Source organism: Dryobates pubescens, chromosome 2, assembly GCF_014839835.1.
Source record: "Dryobates pubescens isolate bDryPub1 chromosome 2, bDryPub1.pri, whole genome shotgun sequence".
Lineage (NCBI taxonomy): Eukaryota > Metazoa > Chordata > Aves > Piciformes > Picidae > Dryobates > Dryobates pubescens.
In genome coordinates, this window is record NC_071613.1 from 50,956,578 (window position 1) to 50,965,197 (window position 8,620).

Below are 8,620 nucleotides of genomic sequence, written 5' to 3' on the forward strand. Positions count from 1 at the left end.
TGGTTAACACCACCTTTTGCAGGGTGCCGCAGAATCCCAGCATGGTGGCTTTGGAAGGGACCTCAGGAGATCATCCAGTCCAACCCCTCCTACTAAATCAGGGGCACCCACAGCAGCTTGCCCAGCAGCACAATGTCCAGATGGCTTTGGAAGCTCTCCAGAGAAGGAGACTCCACAACCTCTCTGGGCAGCCTGCTCCAGGCCTCCAGCACCCTCACACCAAACAAGTTTCTCCTCATCTTCAGATGGAACCTCCTGGGTTCCAGTTTGTGCCCCTTGCCCCTTGTCCTGTCAATGGGCACCAATGAAAAGTGTGTGGACCTCATCCTCTTGACCCTCAACCATCATATATTGCTGAGCATTGAAGATATCCCCTCTGGGGCTACTCTTCTCCAGCCCCCACAGCCCCAGGTCTCCCAGCCTTTCCTCTTCAAAGAGATGCTGCAGGACCCTCAGCATCTTTAGATTCTCCACTGGACCTTCTCCAGCAGTTCCCTGTCTCTCTTGACATGGGGATCCCAGAACTACAGAGGTGGCTTCACTACAGCAGAGTAGAGGTGGAGGAGAACTTCCCTTAACCTGCATTAAGCATCTTAAACCAAAGTGATTAAAGTTTAAACCAACCCAAACTGAAGACCCTTCACCTGCAGCACTCCTAGCAGTTACCAAGCAACTCTCTCCTCAGATGGCACAGGTCTCATCTCTGCCCTACTTGTTACCTAACCAGCAACAACAACAATCAAGGGAATAAAGCAGCACACTTTGAAGGGCAACCATAGCTTATCTACCCACCAGCACAAGCCTGGGCCACTGACTCATGCACTTGTGACTTCTCCATTAATTATTATCAGCCACAGCTATAACAAAGCAACAGAGCAAGGATGAATTCCAGTGGGTACAAAACACAGAACAGAATCACAGAATGGTTTGTGCTGGAAGGGACCTCAAAGATCATCTAGTTCCAATTCCCCTGCCATGGGCAGGGACACCTTCCACTAGATCAAGTTGCTCAAGGCCTCATCCAGCCTCACCTTGAACACCTCCAGGGAGAGGGCACCCATGACCTCCCTGGGCAACCTGTTCCAGTGTCTCACCAACCTCACTGTGAAGAATTTCTTCCTATTCTCCAGCCTAAATCTGCCCTCCTCAAGCTTAAATATGGCTGATATCTTGGGAGAATCCAGCCTCCAGGTGCTCTCCTAAAGCCTCTCATGGTGATCTTGGGTTCTTAAACACAAGTTTTGGCACTTTAATTCATCATAGAATCAGGGAATGGCTTAGGTTGAAAGGGACCTTAGACATAGAATCATAGAATCAAAAAGGTTGGAAAAGACCTCAAAGATCATCAAGTCCAACCTGTCACCCAACACCTCATGACTACTAAACCATGGCACCAAGTGCCACAACCAGTCCCTTCTTGAACACCTCCAGGGATGGTGACTCCACCACCTCCCTGGGCAGCACATTCCAAAGGCTAACAACTCTCTCTGGGAAGAACTTTCTCCCCACCTCAAGCCTAAACTTCCCTTGGCACAGCTTGAGACTGTGTCCTCTTCTTCTGGTGCTGGTTGCCTGGGAGAAGAGACCAACCCCCTCGTGGCTACAGCCTCCCTTCAGGTAGTTGTAGACAGCAATAAGGTCTCCCCTGAGCCTCCTCTTCTCCATGCTAAACAATCCCAGATCCTTCAGCCTCTCCTCATCAAGCTAGGCCCTCTCTCAATCCTCCACACCCTGCCATGGGCAGGGACACCTCTCAACTAGACTTGGTTGCTCAATGTCCTATCCAACCTGGCCTTGAACACCTCCAAGGAGGGGGCATATAAAAGCTCTCTGGGCAACCCACTCCAGAGTCTCACCACCCTCATACTGAAGAACTTCTTGGCAAGATCCAGTCTAAACCTACTCTCCCTCAGCTTAAAACCATTCCCAATTGGGTAATTACTGAAGAACTTCCTCACCAATTACCCAAGAACTTCCTCACCAAGCAAGCACATAAACAGAGCCCACAGACAGCTTATGGACTTCACCACAGCTTTATAAGTTCCTGTAGTCAGAACTTCAGACCCAAAATCCCCACTGGCCATCCTGCTCTAACCATGGAAGAGAGCAGTAGCTTATCAACTGAGGAAGCTTCTTTCCACACTGCAGTGCAGACAAGGAGCTTGGCTATCCTGCCCCAAAGCAGCCATGGTGTTTGTCATGCACACAAAGAGGTGGGCTACCCTCCCTGCTTCTCATGGCTCCCACTACTTCAAACCACTTCCTTTGCTTTCTGTACTCAGCTATCAAGAACATCCCAGCCTGCAGCAGATGACAACCCAGCTGCTTTGAGCTGTATCCCAGAAGGAACAAACTTGTTTGGGTCCTCTTTCCAGTCTTTCTGTTTTCACAGATTCACAGACTGCATCAGACTGGAAGGGACCCTCAGAGGTCATCTTGTCCAACCCTCCAGCAGTCAGCAGGGACATCTCCAACTGGAGCTGGCTGCCCAGGGCCACATCCAAGTCTGCTCTTGAATGTCTTCAGGGATGGGCACTCAACCACATCGCTGTGCAACCTGACCACTTCTTTTTCTGCTGCTTCATTATCCTCCCACCAAGAAAGCTGCCTCAGAAAGTTGCTGAGGGGAAAAGCTTGATTTCTAGATGCTTCTTGGGACTTCAGCTAGGTCACCATCCTGCAAGGGAAGCAGAGGTCGGCTGAGCCTCAGGGGATGCTTAGTGATGGCTGCAGTCCCAAGCACTGCACTTAAGAACTAACCAAAGAAGAAACCCTGAGGTCATGAGTATGCTGAGCTTTCCCAGCATCAGCAGATACTGACCAAGGTTTATGGGAAAAGCCTTTCAATTCCCTCCTGCCCTACTGAAAGACAACTTCAAAACCTGCCATCCAAGGGCTAGGAAACCTATTCTCCAGCCTCACCACATGTAGGCCAGGAAGATTTCCATCCTTTCCTGGCCCTGTGCCAACATTACCTTTAGCTTAAACAGTTCAAAAAGGCATTCTTGCTTTCTAAGGGTTAACAGCAGCCATGGAACCCACCACCCCACCACCCCCACCCCCCTCCCCAAATCTGCACACACTAAAAAGTAAGCACTTTAACTGAGGGTGCCTCCATCCCTTCACTCAGATCACTGATGAAGATATTAAAAGAGAACTGGGGGACACCACTTGTGACTGGCTACCAGCTGAAAGATGTGTTCTAGCTAGTTGCACTCAGTCTAGAGCTGTTCTGATGTCCTTCACTCCCTTCACTCAGATCATGGAGAAAGACATTAAAGAGAACTGGTCCCAGCACTGAGCTCTGGGGGACACCACCTGTGACTGTCCAGCAGCTGAAAGATGTGTTCTAGCTAGTTGCACTCAGTCTAGAGCTGTTCTGATGTCCTTCACTCAGATCATGGAGAAAGAGTTAAAGAGAACTGGTCAGAGCACTGAGCTCTGGGGGACACCACTTGTGACTGGCTACCAGCTGAAAGATGTGTTCTAGCTAGTTGCATTCAGTCTAGAGCTGTTCTGATGTCCTTCACTCAGATCATGGAGAAAGAGTTAAAGAGAACTGGTCAGAGCACTGAGCTCTGGAGGACACTACTTGTGACTGGCTACCAGCTGAAAGATGTGTTCTAGCTAGTTGCACTCAGTCTAGATCTGCTTCTGTTCTAATGTCCTTCATTCCCTCATCTTTGATGAAGACATGGGATCAGCCACCAGCCCAGCTGAACACTGTGGCTGAACTACATCCATGGCTTTCCTTCCCCCTCAAGTCAAGTACTCAAGGAGGAAGGATTAGAAGAGGTGGTTGGAGTACTGCAGGGGCAGAGCTAGGCCTGCATACACAAACCTGCTCAAATGAACTACAGAGGTGGTGATTCCTGAGGCGTATCCAGGAAGTGGCCTGGTTTTATAGACTGGAATAAAGATTGAGAGCTGATAGAACCTGCAAACCCAGCCTCAGGGGAGGGAGTGCCCACAATGCACCTGCCAAATCAGAATCAACACTCAGGTACAGAATCACGGAAGAAAAGGCACAGCCCAAGACTTTGTCCCCAGCCATGGGGAAGTACTAACCTGGACTCCACAGGCAGCACCAGGACATGACTCAGGGTGAGTTCATCCAGCATTTAGAAGCCCCTTTGAGATGGAGCTACAGGTTCCCATGGGAGCCTGGCTCACAGGCAATTATTTAGGGGTATAAAGTCATGGAATCACAGAATTCTTTGGGATGGAAAAGACTTTTAAGACTGACACCAACCATTCTCTAACTCTACCAAGTCTAGTGCTAAACCATGGCCCTCAGCACATCTCTGCCTCTATGAAACACCTCCAGGGACAAAGATTCAGCCACCTCTCTGGGCATCCTGTTCCAATGGTTGAGAATCCTTTCATGGAAGAAGTTTCTCCTCATTCCCAAGCTAAACTTCCCCTGGTACAACTCAAAGCCATTTCCTCTCCTCCTATCACTTCTTCCTTGGGAGAGGAGACTAACCCCCATCTGGCTTCAACCTCTTTTCAGGTAGTTGTAGAAAGCAATTAGGTCTTCCCTCAGCCTCCTTTTCTCCAGGCTAGACAACCCCAGGTCCCTCAGCTGCTCCTCACCAGCTTTGTTCTCTAGACCCCTCACCAGTTTCCTTGCTCTTCTCTGGCTCTGCTCCAGTCCCTCAATTTCCTTCTTGGAGTGAGTGGCCCAAAACTGGACCCAGTACTCAAGGTGTGGCCTCACCAGTGCTGAGTACAAGGGGGGGTGTTTCTAAAAGCAACACCATGATACCATAGAACTGTTTTGATTGCAAAGGGCTCCAGCACCCTCACAGCAAAGAAGTTCTTTGTCATGATGAGGTGGAACTTCCTGTGTTCCAGTTTGTGTCCATTGCCCCTTGTCCCATCACAGGACACCACTGAAAATAGACTGTCCTCACAGTGGAGGTGTTCCAGCCCTCAGATCACCTTTGAGGCCTCCTCTGACCCCACTCTAACAGTTCCATGTCCTTCTTGTAATAATTAATTGATTCTTGAGAATCAGAAGAACTCTGCAAGTCCTGTTGCCAGCCTGCAAACAAGCGCTGTGATAAAAGTAAAGCTGTTGCCTAACAGAGCTGCTTGGAAACAAAAGCCCTGTTTTGAAACCATCAAGATACTTCCATGTGAAAGTTGAGAGCAGCAACTGCAAACTGCCTGTGGAAAAAGCACAATATTTGCTAAAGCTTAGCAGAAGACAAGGCAGGTGGCAGAAAGGGGCCTGAGCTCTTACTGGGGCAACTGGTTTGTATTAACAGCCTTTGAACCCACCACATCCTACCCAGTTTCCATTAATGACAGCTCATCAGGCCACCAGAGAAAATCCTGCTTCATGTGATACCCAAAACTGCCCTCCAAACTTAAGACTAAATCAAATGGGTAAATGGCTAACATTAAAATAACAACATTCTGCTTATCCCTGCTGAGGAATGAGCAAAGACTGGATTTTCCCTCATGTATCAACCCTTAAAGGTCCTCAGCTATCAGATGGAGCCTTTATGAGCTGATCTTCACCTACTGCTCATCACTGAGCAGTTTGCACAGGTTCACAGATTGCAGCTTGTTGAAAGGGACCCTTGAAGGGCATCTTAGCCAACCCACTGTGGTCAGCAGGGACATCTCCAACTGGATCAGGCTGTCCAGGGTGACATCAAATCCGACCTTGATTGTCTCCAGGGACAGGACCTCCAGCACATCTCTGGGCAACTGTTCCAGTGTTTCACCACTCTCATTGTGAAGAACTTCCTCTAAATGTCCAATACAAATCTACCCTGCCCCAGTTTCAAACCACTGCCCCTCATCCTATCACCACAGGCCCTTCTAAACAGTTCCTCCCCAGACTTCCTGTAGGTCCCCTTCAGATACTGAAATGTAGTCAAAAGGTCTCCCTAGTGCCTTCTCTTCCCCAGCTGAACAGCCCCAATTCTTTCAGCCCATCTTCAAAGGAGAAGTGCTGCAGCCCTCTGATCATCTTTGTGGCCCTCAGTTCTGAGGAACCATACCCACAGACAAGTGAGGAAAAACCAGGTCTGATTAGCATCACTTCAAAATACACCACACTCCTAATAGCTGAGTCTCCAAGCTTGCTTCTCATTCATGGTCAAAAGACTGTCCTGAGAAAGGGACCTTAGAGCCTTCAGGCCAGCGTAGAGTATAATTACACTTGAGGGAAACTCTCAGGGCAAGTTTCTAGGTGGAAAGCAGTTACAGTTCAAAGGGAGCTCAGTGCACAAGCACACTGCAGAGAGAGAATGAAAGTGAGACTACACAGAGCAGTCTCATGACTCAGGGAAGTCTCAGCTATGTCCTCGTAACAGTGAGCCACAGAAAGACAACTGCAAGAGTCTGTACTGCTAACATATCCAAGCCTCCATGGTGCTCCAAACCTTCCCAACAGCCTTTGCCTCTACAGCTGTCCTGAGTGTAGCTGGAACCTGACTGTGTCCAGCGAGGCTGGCGAGGTGCTCCTGCTCCTACTGCCTTCAGAAAGCTCAGCACCACTGCAGCAGGCATAGCTCACTTGTGTGAGGACCTCCAACAGCTCTAATGAGACACAAGGAAGGGCAGCAAGGAGAAAAGTGCAGCTATTCTAGAGTGGAGAAGGGAGAGCCCTTGCTTCCAGCAACAGATGGAAAGGAGCTCACTTTCATTGTGATTTCACTATCAGTTGCAAACAATGGAGTCCTACTGGACTACTGTGGCCCTGGGCAGCCTGATCCAGTTGGAGGGGTCACTGCTGACTGCAGGGGGGTTGGACAAGATGACCTTTAAGGGTCCCTTCCAACCTGCTGCAATCTGTGAACCCATGAAGAGTCAGTTCAGCAGGTAGTAACTCTGCTTTGAGCTCAAGGTCTCCACACACACAATTCACACTTTTTCCTGCAGCCATGGGCTGATCAACCTCTGCTGAAGGGGCTGCTTAGAAGAGAGAAGCACTCAATAAAGTTTAGGACTTACTGGTTACACCCAGATGCTTTCACCCAGAATCGTCCCACAAAGATCACAGAATCAAACAGGTTGGAAAAGACCTCAGAGATCATCAAGTCCAACCTATCACCTAATACCTAACACCTCCTGACAACTAAACCATGGCTCCAAGTGCCACGTCCAATCCTTTTTTGAACAGCTCTGGGGACAGAGACTCCACCACCTCCCTGTTCAGTGCAAGTGAGAAGGAACCACTTTCATTCTCCAGAGCTCAGCACAACTACAGCTAGGCTAGTCATTGCCTAAAGCATCACTTTTTATTCAATAATAGAAGGTGCTTAGTAATAGGAGAATCCTTTAATAATAGGAGATGTTGGTGAAGGGTTTAGAGAACAAGTGTTACAAGGAACGTCTGAAGCATCCACAGTTGTTCAGCCTGGAGGAGGGGAGGCTGAGAGGAGACTTCATTGCTCTCAACAAATCCCTGAAGGAAGGTTGGAGTGAGTTTGGGTTGATCTTTTCCCCTAGGATCAGGTGATAAAACAAGATGAAATGGCCTGAAATTGTGCCAGAGGAGGTTTAGGTTGGAGATGAGGAACAATTTCTTTGCTGCAAGAGCGGTCAGGGATCGGAACAGGCTGCCCAGGCAGGTGGTGGAGTCACCATCCCTGGAGGTGTTCAAGAAACCTGTGGCCAGGAGACTTTAGGACATGATTTAATGGCCATGGTGGTGTTGGGTTGATGGTTGGACTCCATGATCTTAAAGGTCTTTTCCAACCCAAACAATTCTATGGTTCTGTAATGGGAGACGCTTTAATAACAGATGCCTTCACAGCTCTGAGAAAGAAAAACCACTTAAGGAGTTCTGCATCCCCCTCTTGCTGTACCCACGTTCAAACACCTCTCCATAAGCAGAGCCACCAGTTGATGCGGACACTCAGCACCCAGCGACAACGCCCGCACCAACGGGACAGCTGCCCAGGGCTTCACGCCGCTGCCACAACTCAGCCGCATGCCCCATTTCCCGGCCCTTCCTCCTACCCAACAGCTGAATTGAAGCCGCGGGGAGCGGCTGGCAGCCGCAGCGGGGTGAGCTCTCCCCGCACTCTGCAGAAGGGCAGACCCGGATCGGCGGCAGCGCTGGTGCGGTGGCTGTCGGTTGCCGGCGCAGGAGCCACGGCTGCCGCGCACCGCTCCCTGCTCCCGCTGCCGGATCCCCCGCTGCCGGTTCCCTCGCAGCCACCCCCGAGGCGGGCACCGCCATTAACCGCCCCCTCAGCACCCCCCAAACCCAAACCCCCAGCCCCACTCACAGGAGCAGCCCGGGCCCGCTCTGCTCCGCTTGCCGGCCGGCGGCTGAAGCCGGAGGGGGGCGGGTGGGGGGTGGGTTGGTAGCGGCCGGCTGCCTCCGCGCCTCCTCCTCCGCCCGCGGCACGCCTCCAGCAGCCAGCCCTCCCCTGCCCGCTCCGCCTTCACCTCCCCGCCCTGCCCTGGGCGGCAGGCCGCGGCTGGGCCTCACGGCAGGCCGGTGCTGCTGGCGGAGGGCGGAGCGTGCTAGGCCGCGGCCTGCTCCGGCTTCCCGCCCCGGCCTGCCGGCAGGGGCGGCGCGGCGCGCCCCGACCCCTCCTCCCCATCGGGCTGCGCGGGGCGGCGGGGCGTCCCCGGCTGCACGGCCCGC

At 51.3% G+C, this 8,620-nt stretch overlaps 1 protein-coding gene across 2 annotated transcripts in view; it reads right to left on the reverse strand.

Moving 5' to 3' along the window:
• GPD2 (glycerol-3-phosphate dehydrogenase 2) overlaps positions 1–8,364 on the reverse strand; it is a 76,803-nt gene extending 68,439 nt beyond the window's left edge. For both annotated transcript variants that reach the window (XR_008463051.1, XM_054177474.1), the window contains exon 1: positions 8,256–8,364. The gene's annotated coding sequence lies outside the window, so the exon portion shown is untranslated. The remainder of the gene's footprint in view (positions 1–8,255) is intronic.
• Between the last annotated feature and the right edge of the window lie 256 nt (positions 8,365–8,620).